This window comes from Maylandia zebra, linkage group LG18, assembly GCF_041146795.1.
Source record: "Maylandia zebra isolate NMK-2024a linkage group LG18, Mzebra_GT3a, whole genome shotgun sequence".
Taxonomy (NCBI): domain Eukaryota; kingdom Metazoa; phylum Chordata; class Actinopteri; order Cichliformes; family Cichlidae; genus Maylandia; species Maylandia zebra.
Window position 1 is genome coordinate 28,575,199 of NC_135184.1, and position 21,328 is coordinate 28,596,526.

The window sequence follows — 21,328 nt, forward strand, 5'->3', positions numbered from 1 at the left end:
TTTAATTTAATCATGTAATCACCCACTCTATAGTTCAATAATAGAGAGAGCAAAACAGGCATGTACATACTGCTCCTGTCTTTACTTTCTCTCTTACACACACACACACACACACACACACACACACACACAGAGTCTCTCCCAAGGGGATAAATCAGTCCTTTCATGCTCTGCCGTCTGGCTGGCCCTCTTATACTGTGTTTCTATAACACAGAGAGAGCAGTCTCCGTCTCTTACTATTCTAATGGTCACACATGCACCCCACTCCTCCCTCCCACTCTCTCTGTGTTCTTCAAAGACTTTCAGGTGGAGTCAATCTACAGGTACAGTGCACAGTGAAGATACTGGCCTTTGCACACGTGTAATGACTGAGGAGGGTATATCAGCCTAATGAAATGTGGGTGTGCGCATGCTTTGGCATGTGTGCGAAGATGACGAGGTATAATTTGTTCTTAAGTGATAAGGCTGAGGTAATAGCTTTTTGAAAATAGGACCGTGGTGATGATAAAGGTGGTCTGATTAACATGAATGTAATAATGTTATCACTGGGCGGTAATCGGGTGATGATTTGTTGGCGATAATGATGCTGTTAATGATGGCCCTGTTAAGAAAGTGGTATATTATAGAAAAAGGGACATTTCAAATGCTATTATAACAACAGTAAATGCACCGTTTTATTTATACGGTAAGCATATTTGGATGCATGGATGGAAACACAAGATATTTGTATAGTTTGTATACTCATGAAATGCAGTGAGTATACTTGAGCTACAAGAAATGTGCACATTATAAACTGAGTTCATTTCTATTTTCACTTTGAATGTCATCACCTGTCAATTAGCAGAGTACTAAGAAACTCAGCCACATCCCAAATATTCTCATTTTGTCAGAGCTGCTGGCCTCACAGGGATACCCACAGAGATGTCCTTTTGATGTTAATACAGCAACCCACTGGAAATCTTGGATGGTGACAGCAAAAGGTTCTGTTTCAGACTGTGTTGAAGTTGAGATAAGAAATCAGCGGGAGTTGGGATGTAAATCACAAGATTTTTAACCTGGAAAAAGCAATCCATGAGTTGTCTGGGAGCTTTTATGTTTTGCACTTTGTCTCAAGTCTTTTGACTTGCTCTTTGGGGGTTTTTTTCCGCCTGGTCTCTTGATTCACTGTACTCCATCCATCCATCCATCCATCCATCCATCCATCCATCCTTCATTCCTTCCATCCATCCATCCATCCATCCTTCCTTCCTTCCATCCATCCATCCATCATACCCACTTCCAACTAGGGTTGCTGTGGGATGGTGGGCTGGACGCTATTCAAGCTGACAATCCATGAGGTACGATGAATATTAAGAGCCCTCAGTGGGTTAAAATGTGATGCTACACAGTCGTGATCAACGATTGTAGAAAACAGTCATTGGTCGTGACAAAGAGTTGATATCTCACAAGCTGGGTCTGAGAGCAGTCATCTCTGACATACTGGTATCTTTGACGAAACAATAACATTTGATGCTCTGTATCTGTGTTACCAGTGTCAAAAGGTCAGCTTTAATAATGCTCCAATAGAATAAAGACAGGGATTGAGAGTGCTGAAAAAGGCTCCTTTACTAAAAGTGACTCATAGTGATTATCATGATTAAAACCAATAGATCGATGAAACTTTAAAACAAAAAACTTTTGGCATCACTTTCTACGGAGGCAGGGTTTATAAAGACTTTATACTTTCTTCTTCTTCTTTGTATTAGAAGCATAAAGTAAAGCAGTGAATGTCTCTGCATGATTAACTGTAACACGATGTTACAGAAAACTTTAGGAAATAAAATTTAGTATCATTTTTTTAAATAACGTTTATGAAGGTTTTTGTTGCCTCAGATCATGGGAGGCACCTTTAGCACTGTCACTTCAAAGCAAGAAGGTCCTGGGTTCGAATCCAGCAGCTGGTCGGGGCCTTTCTGTTTGGAGTTTGCATGTTCTCTTTGTATGTGTGGTACTTCTCTCTGGCTTTCTTTAACAGGCAGTTTTAACTTAACTGGTGATTTTAAATTGGCTGTAGGTGTGAATGTGAGTGTGAATGGTTGTCGTTCTCTCTGTGTTAGCCCTGTAATAGACTGGGGGCCTATCCGAGGTCCACCCTGCCTCTAACCCAATAACAGTTGGGACAACCAACATTATATTGCATAAATAATATTTTTCTTATAACCGACAATAACATATGCATTGGTCTTTTTTGCTCCCCCCCCCCCCCCCCCCCCCCAATATGTCTGGCAACCCAAATATATTAGTGGATTAGTAGATTTATTAACAATGGCTTGAAACATTAGTCTTTCTTAAAAACCAATATTATTAAAAGTTGTACCAAAAATCCTTTTAAAATTTTCCCTTTAATATGATTAATGTTTCTAAAGTGACTTGTGGCATAGCCTACGGTGCCTTAGTCAACCTCTCCTCCACACTAATGGAGTGAGATAATGCTTTAATTTTCTAAATAGCCTGGCGACCCAAAGCTCAATAATGTGTTTTTGATCTTAGTAATATCTTAGAAGTACTATGTGAAGCTTAAGTATATTATCTATTAAGTTCCAATTAAGGGTTTAGAACACATAAACTCTGGAAAAATACCTTTTAGGAAAATAAAAGTATTACTGAACTCTTATAACAAAGAAACAGCGTAGGTTGTGAGTGCAATTGTACTGGAAAAATTCTTGTGCACAGGAAACTCCAGCACATAAGGCAGATGAGAGTGATGTATTGATACGTGATGAATGATGATCACGATGATCACGCCGGTGGCGGAGGTGGTGGATATAATTATGAGTGATGATGGACATAATACTGATATTAATCACTCCCGAGGAAAAAAGGCGATGATTAAGAATTCAAAAGACGGGACAAAGAGAGAGAAAACCGTGGAAATTAGGAGGTGGGGAAAAAAAACGTGCACGGATTTTCGGGAGTGACGTTGTTTGAAAAGACAGAGCGAGAGAGAGAGGGGGGGAGAGAGAGAGAGGGAGAGAGGAGAGACGGCGCGATAACAGTGTTTGCCCTTCTTGGACTCAGTTTTGTGACCGGCTGACGGACGAAGAAACTTGAGGCAATCCCACCGACATCCTGAGGTAAATTCAAAAATGTCCTAGCCCAGATAATCCTGTCTTTGAAAGCACTGTTTCTGTTTTGTTTTTTTATTATTACCTCGGTCAGGTTGGCTGGAGATCAGACCCAGTTTTCCCCTCTGTTGGTATTTGGGAATTGCGTTTCTCCCCGTCTGCTATCAGGCGACACTGCTTGACATTCACCGTTTTTTAAAACTGAAATTACGGCACGTGACGCGTAAAATACCCACATATCGATCCGTGTTCCCGCTGTACTATTTCAGCGAAACAGATGGATGTGGTTAATTCTCGCGGCGGTCCGACTCCGCGCGTATTTCCGACACTCCGGAGGGTCTACTGGGTTTTAGTCGTTGTAAAAGTATATCCCTCGAATCTCAGTGGAAAATTTAAGGACGGACTGTTGTTGTAAAAATTATTATAGAGCTATCACATTCATAATGGCCGACAGTGAACGTGGAGTCCTAATTGGGAGCCTGTGGTCAGAGACTGAGGACTTGTCCAGTGTGCTTATATGTTGGGGAATTTCACAACATACTTACTGTTGTGCATACCGATTGATTATCTTATTGGTCGTTCTTTCATTGATTCAGTCGGGTGTCTATTCCTCTGATCACAGGACGAAGAGGATGCCACTTTCAATGCAAGCCGGACGGGCGCAGTGTTTTTACGCGTGCGAGCCGATTCCCAACAGACGGAGTGCACTGCTACTGACAGACTGTCACTATACGGAGCACCGACACCCCGCGGCAAATATTTTACCTGCGCGCCGTCCGTATGTGGAAATTTGTCTGCGGTTCAGCGCGTCCCTAATGAGGGTGATCGGCTGCGAGTCGCTTCAAAAACCCAGCTTAATTGCGACCATTTATTGCGCGACCCTATAAGTCGGTGATAATCAGTATTTGGCTTCATATCCACGGGTGTCTGGTGACGTGCCTGTGCCTTTGCAAAGTGTTCTGTTTTTGCACAACTCTAATATATGTATATATATATATATAATATATATGTTCTCTCATTTGTGTGAGACCTTAAGCATCCTTTGCTCTACTGGGAAATACATTTGCTTAGATTTATGACCTGCCTTCTCAGGTTATATCGATTATGGCAGCCTACTGCCGTGCTTTATTTTTGTAAGAGCAAGAAAAGTGGGTCTGCCACGTCTATATATAATTTCTTCATGTTGTAGGGTGCACAGCAAGCTTTTGATGCAGCTGGGTCAATTCTCAAGAGGAAAATCTCTGCCATGATGGCCCCCTGTTGAACATATACATAAAAACTAATGTGATACATGAATGACTCCCTCACACACACGCGCACACATGCACAAACACACATGATGGGTCTTAAGCGACTATAATGACTCTGATCAGTGCGAGACATGTTTATGTATGTGGAAAGCTCATGTATTATACATTGTTGTTGCACCGGGGTGTTTGGGTGCAATCAGCTCAATGTCTGTGAATACCATAGCTGCAAATGTGTTTATGTACATCTGTGATGAATGTGAATGCGTTTATCTTTGAGTGTACATTTGATCACGTGAGCACATTTGGGCATTTTTCCCTGGACCAGCTGTGATATTACATGGCTCTTCTGTGGGAAAAAATATGATTGCTTCTACAAATACTAGTCTCAATATCAATACCTTATCTTGTAATGTGGCTAAGATAAAGAACCCACTATGATTCCGTTATTAACTGTTCACACCAAATAGCCTTTGCACAGGTGGGGAGTAACAAGGGGAAAGGGGATGTAAAAGGAGGGCAGAGAAGGATGAGGAAGAGGGGGAGGCTAGGAGAAATCAATGGATTGGAGGGGGTTAGTATGGAGGAAGAGGGAGTGGATGAAATGTGAACAGGTAGAACATGAGGTGAGATTAGAGGGAAGAGTGGGAAACGAGTGGACGGTGGGTGGAAGATGGAGAAGAAGAGGGAGAGGGTGGTAACAGTGGAAAGAGACAGGTTGCATTGAGTCAGTGACTTATGCTGACGATAAAACTGCCTGAAGAAAAGAAAGAAAGAGAAAGGTGCTGTTGTTGTGACACGGGAGGGACACGGAAAATCCCATTAGCGGACATTACTGGGTGTTGTGGACACCAGCAGAGGAAGAAGAAAGGGTTGGTGTAGATGGTGAGTTACTGAGGAGGATGCAGGATGGCACAACTCAGAGAGACAGAAAAAGGCACAGAGGACTTATAAAAGGAGAGGAACAACAGCTGAGGAGGCTGCAGGAGAACGATATTTGAATTCAGGTCTCGAGTGAAGATTTTCTTTAACAATTCTCACCTGTCAATCTTACATAACCTTGTTGCCTCTCATGTCTGAAGTGGCTTGTAATGCTTTGCCAGCAAGACAGATCACTTACTAATACTGTCCCAGAGAGTCCGCTAGTCGTCTTTGTTTAAAGGCTCAATCAAAAGCGGTCAATAACATGCCCTCAAAGATGCAAACGTCCAAAAACGGTGATCACCAAGTCAAAGAGAGAAAGACGCCTTCGCATGGAGCCACACCCCCACTTCATGGAACACACACACACACAGAGGACATGAGAAATGATCAGTGAGCCTCTGTTTCCGTTTGATTCCCTCCTAATGAGAATAGGAGAACCCCCAAGATGAGCACCCTTGGGGGCTTTTCTATTCCGAGAAAGTGTGTGGCAGTCGATGGACGCGTACCATTCATTAGCTGACAATTCAGTGAAATGAATCAGACAACATGGCCTCCCAGGGATCCTTGTGGAGAACAAGGAAATGAATGCTTAGTGTTCAAGACATGAACGTTCCCCAGGGCCCTCACGCAGAGAGGTAATGCAATTGCAGAATTCCTTTTTCCTTTCCGATTGTTATAAACGGAAAAGGGAACAAGGAGCTTCTAGGATCTAAGATCGCCTCAGATTCTGCTCGTGCTCTCTTCTCCTTGCTTTTTTGGGATTGGGGAAATGAGCTGTGTAAAACCTTCGGCAGAGTACTATTCCTCTGGTGTCAGTCTTTGAAAGGGGAAGTGAAACGTCTGCGACTCTGAAGTGACTTTGCCCAGAACTAAATCTCAACTATATCATCTCCAATTACCTACTCAAGGCAAGAGACTGGCGAGCCATTTTTCACCCATACGTGATGTTCCCTTTAAACTCCAGCTGGATGCGGAGGGCGAACAGTTCATTGCCTCGGTTCCCTTTGATGGTGATTGGGCATCAAAGGAGGGGAAAGACACATGGTTGCTGATGCAAACTTTTTAAGAATGGAAAAACGCCAATGGATTCACAGCAAGCATCTCTCAGGGAAAGTGTTGAATTTAGGTTCAACATCCTTCACGCTTTTCTCCGTCCTCCCCAGCCTCCCTCCTCCAATACTGTGATGTGTCCCCAGCGTTCCAAGACTGAGGTTAGAGCAGGACAGGCTGACCCCAGCTTTAGCAGTGCTGTGTCGAGACATGGAGTCAGTCTCTCCCCCGGTGGTGATGTGAGGAAGGGAGGGGAGAGAGACGGTCATTTAGAGGAAATGGCTATGCCTAGCAGTGCAGTCTTTTTCCTCACTATAGGCCTGTGGGATGGTGCTGCAGAGTCTGTCACGGTCTGATTGCTCCCAGATCAACACTGCTGTTTACTCGTGTGCACGTGACAATAGATATGCACGCACCTACTCAAGCAGTGGCGCACACCTTGCATAAGTTGTCAAATGAGCATAATTTCCAACCATATTTTATTGTGAACTTTAAAATTTTCCCCTTGTGCAAGCGTGGAGGTGCGTTGTCTGTCTGCTGCCAGCAGTGGGTCTGCGTTACCACCGGGCAGAACTGAATTTCTGAGCTCGATGTCAGATTGGTGGAGGCAACCCCCAGCTCGGTGGTGGATGGCTGTTTGAATGGGTGGGATGAAGGCGGACTCCCGTGAAAAAAGTACAGCAACTCGCTCCACTGGAGACATTATTATACAGAAAGACAGGAGGCTGCTCCAGGCTGTGTGTGGAGGCGTGTGTGTATATATGTGTGTGTGTAACTGTGTATTTACATTTATACCCCACTGTGCAGAAATGAGATAGAGAGAGGGCAAGGGAGTTGGACACTGACAGAAAGAGAAAGCCCGTATGACTGTTGGTTATAGGTGTGTGTGTGTGTGTGTGTCAGTGTGTGTGTTGGTTATAGACCTGCTGCCACTGGCTGAAGTATTGGAGTTGTGAGCTAAAAAGAATCCTTTCTCTAGTTATTTCAGATGGAAATTTCAATTTGAGCCAAAATGAAATATGATACTGGGCATTTTCTTACATATTTTTTTTCTAAATCTATTTGGAACGGCTTCAGTTTTTTCACGCAGGTGCACAGATGTTAAATAAGCATGCCAAAGAAAAAAAATGGTGGTAATAGTAAGACTCCCAGAGTCCCTGACGTTGGATTAAATTGGGAGAAAGAAACTAGACAAATCCAGTATATATGACTTATTTATTTATTTCAAGCTGTGTTAATAAAAGATTACATTATGGAACTGACGAATTACACTACAGTTAGTAATCACACCTATGCTGTATTACTTTATCAGGTTTGGATCAAGGGTTGACTGCTGACTATAATATCACTTTCTTCACTCTGATTTTTGGGGGGTTAGCTTGCATAGGAAATGAGAAAGAAATCATATACCTGGTCTTACTGTGTCTCAGTAGCCAGCTGGCCTCCCCTGCATGGGTTCCCTGCGTTTGGTTAAAGGCAAGTATTTAGTTAGCATATGTTAGCTTAGCTTCAGTAAGTCTCTGGGGCAAAGCTAACATGAAGGGTAACAGTCTGCAATTATGTCATAACCGTAGGCTGGCTACTTGTTAAACCATACATGTCTTGTTTTCTGTTTCTCCCACAGTTTCTCTGAACGTTCAGTGAGTTATATGTAATGAATGATGTATGTTTTCTATGTACAACACCAGTGTGGCTAATTTTCAACAGTCAGTTGGTGTGTTAACTTTATTAATAGTCTGTCTGCCACCAGAAGTCTTTGGGAAAATGGTAATTTGGGTGAACATGTCCTTTAAATATCCCAGGGGGAGAGTGCCACGGTGGATTTGAGCTGAAAAAGCCCCCCAACTTGTGTAAAGCCTAAAGTCCCATGATGCAACAGTATGCTAAATAATTTAACAACTATCAGCCCACATCTGTCCTATAAGTCAGTTTTTCGCTTATATATCATTAATTATACTTGGAATGACTAAAATTATCTTGATTTGCTATGATAATTTCTTCAACTACAGCAAACATATTGTGCCACAAAATGCGTTTGCATTATTACCAGGCTTCCTTATGCCGTGTTTTCATACTTAAATGATCGAGAGGTCACAGAAGCTACCTTAGGTATCCACCTTTATAACAGTAAACTATACTACTGCAAATCCCGACTATAAATTTAAAGAAAAAGAAGAGAACAGTAATCTTTGCAAAAAACAATTAAGTCTAGTGAACAGACTTTTCTAGAATGAGACTGTTGAACAACTAGACGGAAAATTATGATTCTGTGTATGACAGCTCACCTGTCTGAGGTTGGGGAAAATTACAGATTTTGATTTATCGTTAGGTCCTGAACACTCTTTGTGTGTGAGGAATATTAAAAGCTGTGAGTATTATTGCTGTTGTGCCACATTTGTAAATTTGGTAACTTTCTTGCTCTGAGCACACTCATATGGACTCTGTAACTCTAAGGTGCAGCATTGTAGGCTATTTAATAAGCTCAGAGGAAAGACTCCTACAAACAGCTAGAAGCAAGAACTGCAACCTCAGAATGTTTGTGGAAGCAGGATTAAGTCTTCGTAGTTGGTACCTCCCATTCATAACCTCTTACAGGCTTGCTTCTGTGCTTCTGGCAACTCCAGCTCTCTGTTGGGTTTATGTACCGACGATAGTGCTGTAATGTGGAGAATGCTAATACTCAAACTTTGCCCAGGTACGGAAAAAGTCTGTTTAGACAAGACAGCTTTTTTTTCCCATTTAAAAATAAAAGGCTTTATTTTATTTAGTGTGATTATTTTGAGCACTGTGAGAGCATACGTCAGGAAAATTACTGTGCACATAAGATTCTTTTAAATCACGAGTCACGGCGCTGGGAGGTCTTAGGTGTACAAGTGAGGAACAGATCAAAGAACAGCCATATCAGTCACACAGCCCAGCTTGCATTACTTCCGTGTACAAGGATAATGAGGGTGGAATCCATGAGGGGGATCAAATCTCACTGAGCTGCACTGAAATGAAAGAGGAAACAATTAGTGCTTTAGCACATGGAATCTGAAATCAGGAAATTGAACATTAAATTAGAGTCTCTCTATTTAGACATCACATTGAAGTGATTAGTTTTAAAGCATGTGACTGAATAGCGGTTTTCAATTTTACAGCTTTCCCTGGATTTCCATTTGCGTGTCCTTATTTCTCACGCCATAAGTCATAAGCACATATGAAATTGAAGGCACTAACTCAAGCTACTTAAATAATTTCACCATGGTTTAACACAATTTAGAAAGACTTTAATAAGCCTTGCAACAAAAGGTGCCAATGACTGTAACCGTCGCTTTGGAATTAAATTTATCATACTCTGAAAATTAACTATTTTTCTCGACAGTTGCTTTTGAATTGGGGGAAAAACTGCTTCCACAGGAGGTAGCTCATTTTTTGTGTGTGCGTGTGTTATTGTGCTATTTATCACTTCTGTGTTTGGGCTCATCTTTATCAAGGCTGCCAGTAATTCTGGTATAAAATGCTGTGCGTGCCTGAGGTAGGAGTGACTGTGTAGGTGTCTGCTCGGGCTGGTGGTAATGTGCATCTGCATGGCTGCGTGGTATCACAACAGCTGCAGACGTGTGTGTGTGTGTTCGGGGGGGGCCACGACAGAATGAAACCTACAGCATAAGCAGCCACCCCTGACATAGAAGTCCTGTAGGAATTGAGCAAATCCTATTGTAAATTTGCCTACTCCATGAAGATAATTGGCTTATTCCTGTGTTAAATAGCCGGTCCTACAGGACACTGACTGGGCTTAGCATGCTCCATGTAGACAGTGTGTCTGTTCCTCTGCTTCTTAGGGACTTAGAGGCACATTACATACTGAATTACTGTATGACAATGATGAACTGATAGCTGCCGTGCACAGCCCAGAGCTGCTATGCAGGGACAGACACGAACAAGAGTCTGCAAGGGCACAGGTTCCATTCCTATGGGGTGCTCCTTTTTGAAAAAAGCCTATATGGCTCCAGCTGCTTGATCTATGAAAGGCAGTTACACAGACAGGCTAGTTTAGGAACAATATGCACATCCAAGACTTCAGAGCTACATTTTCCTACATCTTGCAAAGCTCCCAATTTCTGGTTTTCATGCTCAAGTCTATGCAACAGTTTCAGGCTTCTGTTGAGCTTGGATGTGGAGAAAGTGTTGCGTAGCCTTACCTAAATCATTATCCACACATCAAACACCATCTGGCTTTCACTCCCTTACTTTGAAGATTCCTTCCTCATCAGCCCTTTGCCTAAAGCAGACACAACAGATAAATGTGTGTGTGTTTGTGTGTGAGCATGCATGCATATATGCAGACGAGCTTACATGTGGCTTTTTCATGCTTGTTTTAACCTCGTAGCTGCTCGGTAACTCTGTAGCAGAGGTTGTCTCTCTGTTTCTTGGCCTCTGGGCTGCTGCTTAGTGATGAACCCAGCCCCAGCTGATCTAGCAGCTCAGAAGTGGTGGTGGGGGGAGAGAAAAGCACCAAAATGCTCAAATGAGAAAATGAGAGATTCAGAGATGGATGAATTGTCAGCGGATGTGCAGCTGTTCAGGCTCGCACGTGTGTATTTGGAAAGCTAGAGAGCTAGCTCGCGCAATTCTGGGACATGACCGAAAACTGTCTAGTTAGAGTGCATCAGGAAATGGATGAAAAGGAGAATTCCCTTCACGTGGTGAGAGGAAAGAGCCAGAGCTCGAAATGCTTCATCCGTGTGTGTCCTGATAGCTGCTAAGTTGAACAAAGGCAGCAACAATGCTATATTTCCAAACTAGTGTGTCTGTGTGAAAACATGTCGGACATGCTGTGAAGTGAAATGGTTGAAAGCATCTTTTAAAGATTGACTGATGATATTGAGCAGATGAAATGGCAGCACCTTGGGGAGGGATTTTTGAAGCTAAAAATACAGAGGTAAAGGAAATATGCAGTCATGGTTATCTCTGTGTCAAACTGCACTGATAGATACCATAATATGGCGTTTTTTTTGGCTAGGTGTGATGTACTCCATCCTGTTCCATGTCAGCGTAATCTGCCATCTCTGACTGTGTAACGGATCGAGACCGAGTGTATCCTGGCATGCGTGCGCGTGCATTCGGGTGCGCGTGCATCTGTGCGCTTTCCAGCCCTCTAGGAAGGCGTGGAGCGGGCCGTAAGAGCATGAGGTTCATCAGTAGTGTAATTAATGTAGTGCAGTTCAGTTGTCATGCGTGATATTTCAGGGCTCCGATCTACTTGAGAAGGCTTTTTGATGAATGGCCAATTAGAAGCAGACTCCTCATGCCTGGTGGCTGACTGATCTCTTTTTAATGGCACTCCTTTTTCTTTGATAAAACACAAAATGAATCATCGATACCCTGGCCCGGAGGAGCACCAAGCTCCGCGTTTAATTGTAATTGGGTGTGTAGCAGGACTTGAGGTCGAGACTGTGCCTGCGTATGTGTCTCTGCAAAGAGTGCGGCAGAGCACTTTTGCGGTAATGGCGGTCAGCCCCAGTCATACTCTGATGCACATGGCTGCTTTTCCGAAACATTATATGTAATTTTCTGGGTTTGTGTGTTTGTCTTTATTCCTCTATCCACATCATCTTTGTTGATCTATTAGAAGATTATTTCGGCAGCCCAGCTGTGGGCACGCTTGCAAACCCTCCCCCCAAAACACTAATTGAGTCTCATTGTTGCTGATTTTTTTTGAGTCTGACTGCTATTAAATAACTCTTTAATCAGACAAGTTTTGCTTCCAAAAAAATAAAATAAAATCCATGCTTAAACTTTGTTGCTCTGTTTTTGATGCTCTAATCAAAAAGTCCAATTTTATATGCATAATTAATGCTACAGAAAAAGAAAGACGAGAGAGAAAACCAGCCTTAAAACATCCAAAGAAATACAAAGTCTCTTTTCTTCTTTGTTTGCCAGTTCCTCAGGAGATGGCCACGATGTATTTGCCATTTCCTCAGAGGGGGTGATGCGGTTGGGAGAGGCGGTTGTTTGAACTGAAGCTGTGAAAACACACCGTGTAACAGTCTGAGCAAGCAGCTAGCGTCTCAAACCAAAGAGCCCACCAGGAGCTTTTCGACCACCCAACGGGCATTAAAGGTCTTTGCTACCCCTTTTATTTTTATGTTTCCCTGGGTCTCAGCAGCTGGAGATTTCTTCGCTTCCTCAAGCAAACAGAAGAGGTTCACAATGGGGTGATTAGTGCTGTCAAAATGCCATCCTCTGCTGATGTTGGGGGGACTGGGATAATAATCTTGTGATTCCCCGCCTGAGACTGCTGGAACACGTCGCTCATACCCGTCTGCCTGCAAATGGCACATACATTACGCGCCCTCGGGAGTCTCGGGCTCGGACGAACTTTCTTCAGCCTCGTACCTCAGCTCCACTACCACCACAATGTGACGTGGCTTCAAGCTGAAATTGCGAAGCGGACCTTTCACACTCTGTCACAAAGGAAGCTTGCTTGGCAGGTAGGCACTTGGGGAGATACAGAGGGAATCTTATTTTGTGGATTTAGACTTCATAAACATCATTATCATCTCCCCGACCTTGAGTTGCTGTGCTGTTCAGCGGCGACCCCAATTTTGTCAGGAACCTTGAATGGTGATGCGCGCAGTCTCTCGGGCACACGGGCAATCGAGTCAACAAAAAAGGGATTTTTTTCCCCCTTTAGAGTTTAGTGTGTGGTGTGGCGGCATGTGTGTCAGGGAGAGGGTGCGCATCTATGTACGTGCGCTGACTCAGTAATCTTTCTTGCCTGCTGCCTGGAACCGTCAGCATCTTTCCTCCAAACAAAGTTTTCTGACTGTGCCTCTGCCAGATTTAAACTGTGTAGAACATTAGTGTAACAGCCCACGCTCTTAGAATACAGATTTGTTCTTGAGTGCACGCCAAATGGCCTCTATATTTTATGAGCCTCCTCTACTAACATACCATCTTGAGACTAATTATCATGGTCGCACTCAAACACAAAGCTCGTTTATTATTGCATTGACATCACATTTGTTTTGGCTTGGCCTACATGGCAGGGACTTCACAGCACTACAATGCTGGAATCATGTTTTGAGCTTGACAGAGCACGCTTTGGATGGAGAATCTGTTCTACCGTGCGTTGTACAAGGTGTTAGGCAGAAAGGTTGTTTGTTCTTTACAATCTTGTCATTTGTCTCTCTTCAAGTGGACTGTATTTTTTTTCCTGTTCCTTTTTTTCCTCTTCACATGGGAGTCACACTCAGTTCTTGGAAGGCTGGCTTCCTCTCATGGTTCTGTCCTAGAAATGCCTTGGTACTTTTTTTTATTATCATAATACTTTTTCCCCCAGCATAGTGTATCTGTACACTGATTCCAGCTATTTTTACACACACTGCAAGACTATTAATAAAAGTCTGAGTAATGCCGGTCTGAAAAATGGAAATGGTACATGAAAGAGGAAGTGGCAAATTAAAGGAGTTTTCAGTAAATGACGTATAATAGATTTATTATGACATTTTTTTTTGCATGTTTTTGTAATTCTGTTGTGTACTTATAATAAAATACTGCAGTGATCCCATTAGGGAGTATCACAAAGGATTTTACCAAGCTACCACAGCTATTTAACACACCAATTTATCCCTTTCCAGGATCACGAGGCCAACAGATTCTATCCCAGCGCGCACTGGGCAGAAGGAAGGAAATATCCTGGGCAGGTTGCCAGTGTTATTGCATGATGAGCACAGACACAGACAACAGATAGACATGGGAAAAACACATTTGAACTATGGGTTTGAACTATGAAACACTGAAAATCAAATTTAAATTTAATTTCTTGGAATTTCACATAATAAAAGTACAGAATATAGATAACAATGGATAAAGACAGCTAAAAAGAGAAAGACAGAGTGTGAAATATCTGCACGACTGCATCACAGCCCCAGCTAATCTATGGTAAACCCACACAGGTGTATTTACTTAAGTGGTTTATTAGACATGGCACCACTCCAGTCCTTAACAGAAGCCTCCTTCCAGACCTCAAAGCATGTTTGCTGTTGTACTCAGCACTAGTTCCACAATTGTGTAGAACATGTACATGACTATTCTATTCTAGTTTACTAACGTAAGACGAGGGGCATGTTTTCTAGTTAACTAGCCAGCTAGCTATCTAAGTAGGTGTAGGAATCTTTTTTTTGTTAGCTACTCCATGTAGCTGGATGGACATAGTCACAGTGACATCACCTGTTGTAAGTAAGTTTAAATTTGAAGCCTTAAGCAGAGTGTTTTCAGTGTTCCTGGACGTAGTGATCGAGGGGCAAATCTGTGGACCTAAGTACACAGACTGAGAACAGCGTGCTGCTGTCAAGTCATTTTATTCAGTGTCAGTGTGAAATTAAGGATGAGGAGGGTGTGGGTCTGATTGTGAAACCACACAGTTCTAATTTACAACTTGTTAGCCTATGAGTGTGCAGATTCATACCAAATATCTCACAATTCCATATTGAAACATGATTTACAAAACAGACGTCATTTTTTAATTCAGTATGCACGGTGGCCATTAGAGGTCAAACACTTGAAAAGGTTGCAGTGTTTTACCTCTCAGGGCCTTGAATATGACCCAAAATGTGTGACTCGTCACATAAACTTAGTAGGAAAATGTCCACGGACAGGTCTGTAAGTTCATCTCCTTCAGTAGTGAAAACCCTTGAATTTTCTTCAGTCTGCCTTTGATCTTGTTCAGTCCTGCTTAACTCAACTGAAGTTGGTTTTAAGTCCAGACACATCTAAGTTCATGTTATTATCATATGGGACAGAGTTGTTGTCTTCGCTTCCTAAGATCAAAACCATTCAATGGGCTGAAATTGAAATGTTACATCTTATAAGCCACAATTTTTAGGTACCTAGGTAGCATCTAGTTTCCAGGTATCATTATTATTATCATTATTATCCAGGTATCACAATTTGTCATTTGAAGCTCACATTGAAAGGCCTGTGTCCAAGCTGAAAGTTCAAATAGATTTGTTTTTTTTTTTTTAGGACTAAATCCTGTTTTTCTCTCCAAGTGAGGAAGAACTTAATCTTTTTTAATGGTGCCCATCATTGTACTTTGCATTTTATGGTTGGCTTTGGACATCGTGTACATCACTGTTCTCTGTATGTTGCTGCTGAGTGGCTGTCTCTGGATATCCACAGACTTTTCCATTGGTTTGTTTTTATCTATAAATCTATGCTTGGTCGGTTCCTTCTTATCTGTGTGTATGTGTGTAAAAACTGCAGCCAGTATAGCCTACGCTCTCACAATATTATACAAATGTTTGTCCCCAGAGTCAGAACCGAATTAGGAAAAAAAAAAAAGGCTCTTAAATACGCTGCCCCTGTTTCCTGGAATAATCTCCAGCAGGCGCTGAAATTGTCAGAACTGGTGATGAAGTGGGAGTGGAAGTCCATTTTAAAAGAGCGAGAGAATAGCTCTTTTGGTCAGTGTGACTGCTTTTAATATCACGCTGTTATTGCATATGATTCACATGTTTGTGTTCGCTTGTCTGTACTGGATACGAACTGTATTTGTTTCTTTACTTCTTATATTGCTATGTGTTGTATTTTTTTCTTCTTAGCCAGGTCTTAGACAGGTCTGTCTTGAAAAGAGATTTTAATCTCAATGAGACTTTTAGCTAGATAAATAAGGGCTATAAAGTATTTTCCCGTCGACGTGCACACGACAGCAAGTCTTATTTTGAATCACCATCTAGTAGCCTTAATGCACGTTTTTAGGCACTTTCACACTTGTTTTATAGTGTCTATGTCAGTAAACGTACTGCAGCTATAAGGCACTACGTCCATCTTATATGCTTTCTGTGTTTTCTGCATTTGTAAAAATGAATGACATTGAAATAGCTGAAAAAATAGCTTTATTCAACATAAATGCGCCGAATGAATAAAGTCAAACAAAATGGTAATTCAGTTCTCATTTCCATGCTAACAGTCTCCCCTAACCAAAAATATCTGATATTCATATTTGATTCAGTTGTTCTGCTTGCAGGTCTCATCCCCCCCTGTTACGCCTTAGAGCTCGACGGGGGGCGACAGTTGAGTTTGCTCTCCTCAAAGCCCAGTCCGACTCCCATAACTCCCAGTAAAAACACCTGCGTGGGTCTGTTAAAGCCACTGCTGTTGTGCAAAAACAGCTGAATATCATCGTTATTATTCAACGCCACATCAGCTGAGTTAAAACTTAATGTACAGTGACAGATCGATTTCTGGCAGCAGAGAGGTTGACTGCATATTGCCACATGCTAGATGGTGATAATATATTTCATCTTGTTGCAAAGGTCACACAATGCAAATCACGTTTAAGAATATTCTTAAATGATGGCTTTGAATTGCAATTAGCGAAGCATCCAGACGTATACTTTTTTTTTTTTTTTTGGCTGTTGTTGTTGTTGTTGAAAAGGCCTCCACAGTGCAGCCATTTTTCTGGAGAACTGCATCCCCTCTCTTTAAAACCATGAGTGACACATCATTTAAAAGCCTGCAGCAAACAGAAAATGACATATAGCATTACAGGGGCAGATTGTTCCTATAGCCGCTTGGCATATATCCTTATCCTTGGGTAAATAAGCCACAGATGCATCCAAACACCTATGATAACATGTTAGCACGCTCTCAGCGACTGAGCTTTTTGCTCACCTGTTGGCAGCCATGTATGTTGTGGTGTTTTGTTTTGTTTTTTTGTGTGGAAGCATGCACTCTGCCTCGTGTCCACGTGTTTGTCATCTATGATCACAGGCTGTGAAGATGACTACACTGCCAACGTTCATCTGACTCCCACAAACTGACTCATAAATTTTATGGCTATTTATGTCTTAACACTTTGCAGATGGAAGTGTTTTGTTCTTGATCGGGCCAGTTTGAAATGCGTATGAACACCTAATAATAATTTTTCTCTGCATAATAAGACCCCACCACCACCACCACCCAATATCGGATTTAATACACTGCATCGGCTCCGCTCTTCTGCTTCTCGACTGTGCTTCATGCATTTGGAGTATGTCGGGCTGACATGTTTTCAGTTGTTCATCTGTTCCTGCAACATACACACTAACATATTCCACTGTTCTACTTTTGTCACTCTCTCTTTATGTGCGCCTGCACAAATATGCTGTGACACATGGCAATATGGCAAATGTCAGCAAAGACAAAAGGGGCGTATGATCAGTTAGTCCCGCGATCTGTAGGTGCACACGCAAATATACGAACCAAGCCTGAAGTGTATGTACTTGTGCATGGGGGGGACAGCTGGAAATAAAGCAAGTGTGTAGGGATTGCGTGGGTGTTCTGGTGCGGCACATCTGGGTAGAGCGACACGAGGGGTCCTGACAGATATGGGCTGAGTGAGAGCCTGTTCCTGTTGTGCTCTGTCATGCTGAGCCTCCTTCCACATGCCTGCCTTTTCCCCCTCTGTCTGCCTGATGCTTCTGTTAGCTGTTAGGTAACCTGATGCCAGTGTGTGTGTCCGTATACATGCAATGATACTGGCCTGTGATTAAAAGCGGAAGCGTCGGTGCGGCCACGGAATTGCGTGTGACGTTACATTGGGAAACGTGAAAGATGGAGGATGTGAGATTAAAAGGACACAGCAGAAGGAGAAGAAAGTGCTGCTTTATGCCTCTGCATGTGTAAGGGACAGAAAGTTCAGATGATGAATGAGAGCTTCAGCAACATCAGAACAGTGTGACCATGACAATGAAGGCATCAGGAAGCGCATGTGATCTCCATTTTTTCTTTCTGAATTATATTTCTCACTTTCTTTTAGTACCATGTACCTCAAGGTTAGCTCTTAGGTTTGAACATTTGTGTTTTTGGATCAGACATTTTTTGGACTTGCATAGTTTGTGTGTGTGTGTGTGTGTGTGTGTGTGTGTGTGTGTGTGTGTGTGTGTGTGTGTGTGCATGGGCTCCCACTGAGGTTTGTATTTCGGTCAGTCAAGCCTGACAGATAACAGCCCGCCGTGCTCGTCACATCAATTATTGAGGGGACGGGAAATTGATCGGCTCTAACGGTGAATGTTACCGTGCCTTCCTCAGTGCTTCAGTGCTCCTCTCACTGCCTCCTGTGTCATTTGCCCTCACTTCTTGCTGCGGGACTCCCTGCCTCCCTTGTTTTCAGTCATCCTGTTACCATTGCCTGTCTTCTAGCTTTCGTCTCTCAACCTCTGAGCCTGCCCCGCTTCCCTCATAGCTTTCTCACCCTTATTTAAATTTATCCCCCTTTTTCAGGCCTGCTTTTCTCGGCCCCAGTTTTCCAAGCCAAACTTTACAGATGCAGACCTCCGCGCCCTCTCGGTTTCTCAATTGCCAACATAACTCGACTTTGAGTTTTTTGGCAAGCTCTTCTGTGTTGAAGTTGTTGTTCTGCAGTGTATCAACACACCCGATTCCTCTTCTCCCACAGACTCTATAAGCTCTTTTCAGTCTTCGCCTCCCTGCTCTCTCTCCTTATCCCTCCTCTCGCCTCATCAGCTGGAAATCACGACTCCGGCTCACCTTTGATCGCTCTCCCTGGGAACTCTTCATCGCACAAAGTCAAGTGTTTTATCTTTGTTGTGTGACAATTCAGCTCTGCAAAGACCACGCGCCGCCAGCCAACACGGCTTTTTTGCGCCCCCGAATATGCGGTGCGGAGAAGAAGAAAGCCTAATTTGAGCTCAATTCATCATGGCAAGATTGCCCTGCATTTATTGATAATTGCTTTTTTCCGTTTAAAGGGATGGCGTTTAAACCATCAGTCGTGTAAACATGAGAGATGCAGCTGTTGCCGCAATTAACTTCTCACTTTCCCTAATGAAAGGATTAATCCGCCAGCAAATCTCTCGGCTTCCTTTCAAATGCCAAGCCCCCATTCAGCTTGCTGCCAGTGGAAGAAAGGCGGCCCGCGTAGAATAAAATGGGACTATCTATAACCAGAGCCAAAAGTCACATTCATCGGCTCAGCCTGGTGTCACATCATCAGGGCCCCTTTACTGCGGTGGAACAAGAGAGACCCTTAACCAACTGCTGTTTGATGATTTCCTGAGCGCAGCCTTTGCAATCGCCTGTTTTTGCAGGCAGGCCTCTCCACAGTACCACTCCCGACCGCCTTTTCTTCCTCGTCGAGCGTGAGCTCCGATCCTTACGCTCAGCTGCCCGAAAACACAGCATCGCCTCTTGTCACAATCCTTCAAAATGGACAAGACTGAGTGCTGTACTTTCTGCAGACAGTTGAAAGTCAGGAAGCGAATAGCTGTCTCCTGTTGGAATAAGACATGTCTGGGTAGCCAGTGGTGAATGACAGCCTGTTAAGAATGGAGCTGAGCTTAGGCTAAATCTTTGAAGCCATTGATCAGATGTATTGATCTTTTTTTTTTCTTTGCAGCACAGTGACAGGGGGAGAGGTGTGGAGATGACCAGATAGATCAAATCCATGACAAATGCCAATCATCCTCCCTTTTCTGGTCTGCCCATTGATCAGAAACAGCAAGCTGTCATTTTCAACATTTATTAATGCTCGGCTGGATGATTGTCTGTCTCAGTTTGTTTAAGCTTATTCAATATTGGCTCGTTACACATAAACTGCGAGTACATGAGCTACATGGAAGTGAAGCATTTTAATAGCATTTACTGCAAGTTGAGGCAGCGAACTTAGTAATGCTTTTATTACCTGTTTACTTGATTATCTGGCTTATTCATCAGCATGTGAATGTATTTATGCGCGCAAAAAATCGAAAGATGCAGTTTAAATGGCCCACCTATACAGATAAGCGTTCAGTGATGTGTTTGACTTTTGAATTCTTGCTAAAAGGATGTATCTGCTAAAGCAAAATGCCCGTAGCTGTCCCTTTTAACTTCTACTCCAAAAACAAACTCCAAATCACCTTTGAAGTTGACCGTGACTCATCTTGTCAGGTGGTCTTTGTCTCGTTCTTTAGTTTGCTCTGGTATTGACCTTGAGCTTTCACAGCAGTCTTTCAAATCAAACTCTGGTGCCCAATTAGTGAGGTTTTAAAGCACTTTGAGTTGTTTGTCGATAGTGCTACATGAACAGTCCATTTACCAATTTCCACCTGGGCTGGCGTGAAAGTTGTCAGTCAAACTTTGGTGCAGACTCAACAATTGGACCAACGCTCCTCGGTGAACTGCAGCAGCTTGTTTACATCAAGAAGATAAAATTGCATAGGACTGTGAGCGCATATGCACTTTCAACAAGTACTATTGGATGAGCTCTTGCCTGCTTTATTCCAGAGACTGCATCTGCCTTCTTCAGCTCAACCTCCAAATACAGACTTGACTAATAATGCTTATAATCAGTTGTTTGTCTGTGAGCTCTTTGTGACCATCAGAGTACATAAATAGCTCTTGGCTTGTTTGTAATAAGTATGTGTGAACACAATCTGCGCTATCTAAAAGGCAATAATGTAACAGTTTTTCTTCTCCCTGTTACAGACTAAAAGAACTTGACTACAGTTGTCCGAGTGGACTTTGTTCATGTAGCTTCCAACAGAGAGTGACTGACAAGCAACTGGAACACGAGTCGGTCTTAAAGGTGTCTCTCCTCTATGCTGCTAATATAACCTTAGTGAACCTCATTTATGTGCCTTCAACCGACTCCATATACTTTGTTATTAGTGTATTGATTGTTTGTGAGAGCTCTGGCTAAAGCAAGCGTTATTGGTCAGACCTCAAAGGCTCGCTGTTAAGTGGCTGGTCTTTTGTTTAAATAATCGTCTCTGCGGCGGTGAACCCACGACAGTTTAATTTCATTATTCTGTCTCGCTTGTTTTGCTGTTTTGGGAAGAGTAGATTCTTTTCTCCATTTCTGTTCTATTTGCATACATCGTGGAAACAGTCTGTGTAATGTGTGCCATTTACCGGAGTAAGTAATACAGGTTACAGCCCTAAGACTGTGTTTGTACAAAGGCAGCTAAAGAGGGAGACAAAGAGTTTTTATTTACTCTGTGTCTCGTCTATGGCTTGTTCCGCTTGAGCTAAATG

At 42.7% G+C, this 21,328-nt stretch overlaps 1 protein-coding gene across 2 annotated transcripts in view; it reads left to right on the forward strand.

Moving 5' to 3' along the window:
• The first annotated feature begins 2,973 nt into the window (after positions 1-2,973).
• The window catches only part of cdh24b (cadherin 24, type 2b), a 167,380-nt gene continuing 149,025 nt past the window's right edge, over positions 2,974-21,328 (forward strand). For both annotated transcript variants that reach the window (XM_012923038.4, XM_014409584.3), the window contains exon 1: positions 2,974-3,113. The gene's annotated coding sequence lies outside the window, so the exon portion shown is untranslated. The remainder of the gene's footprint in view (positions 3,114-21,328) is intronic.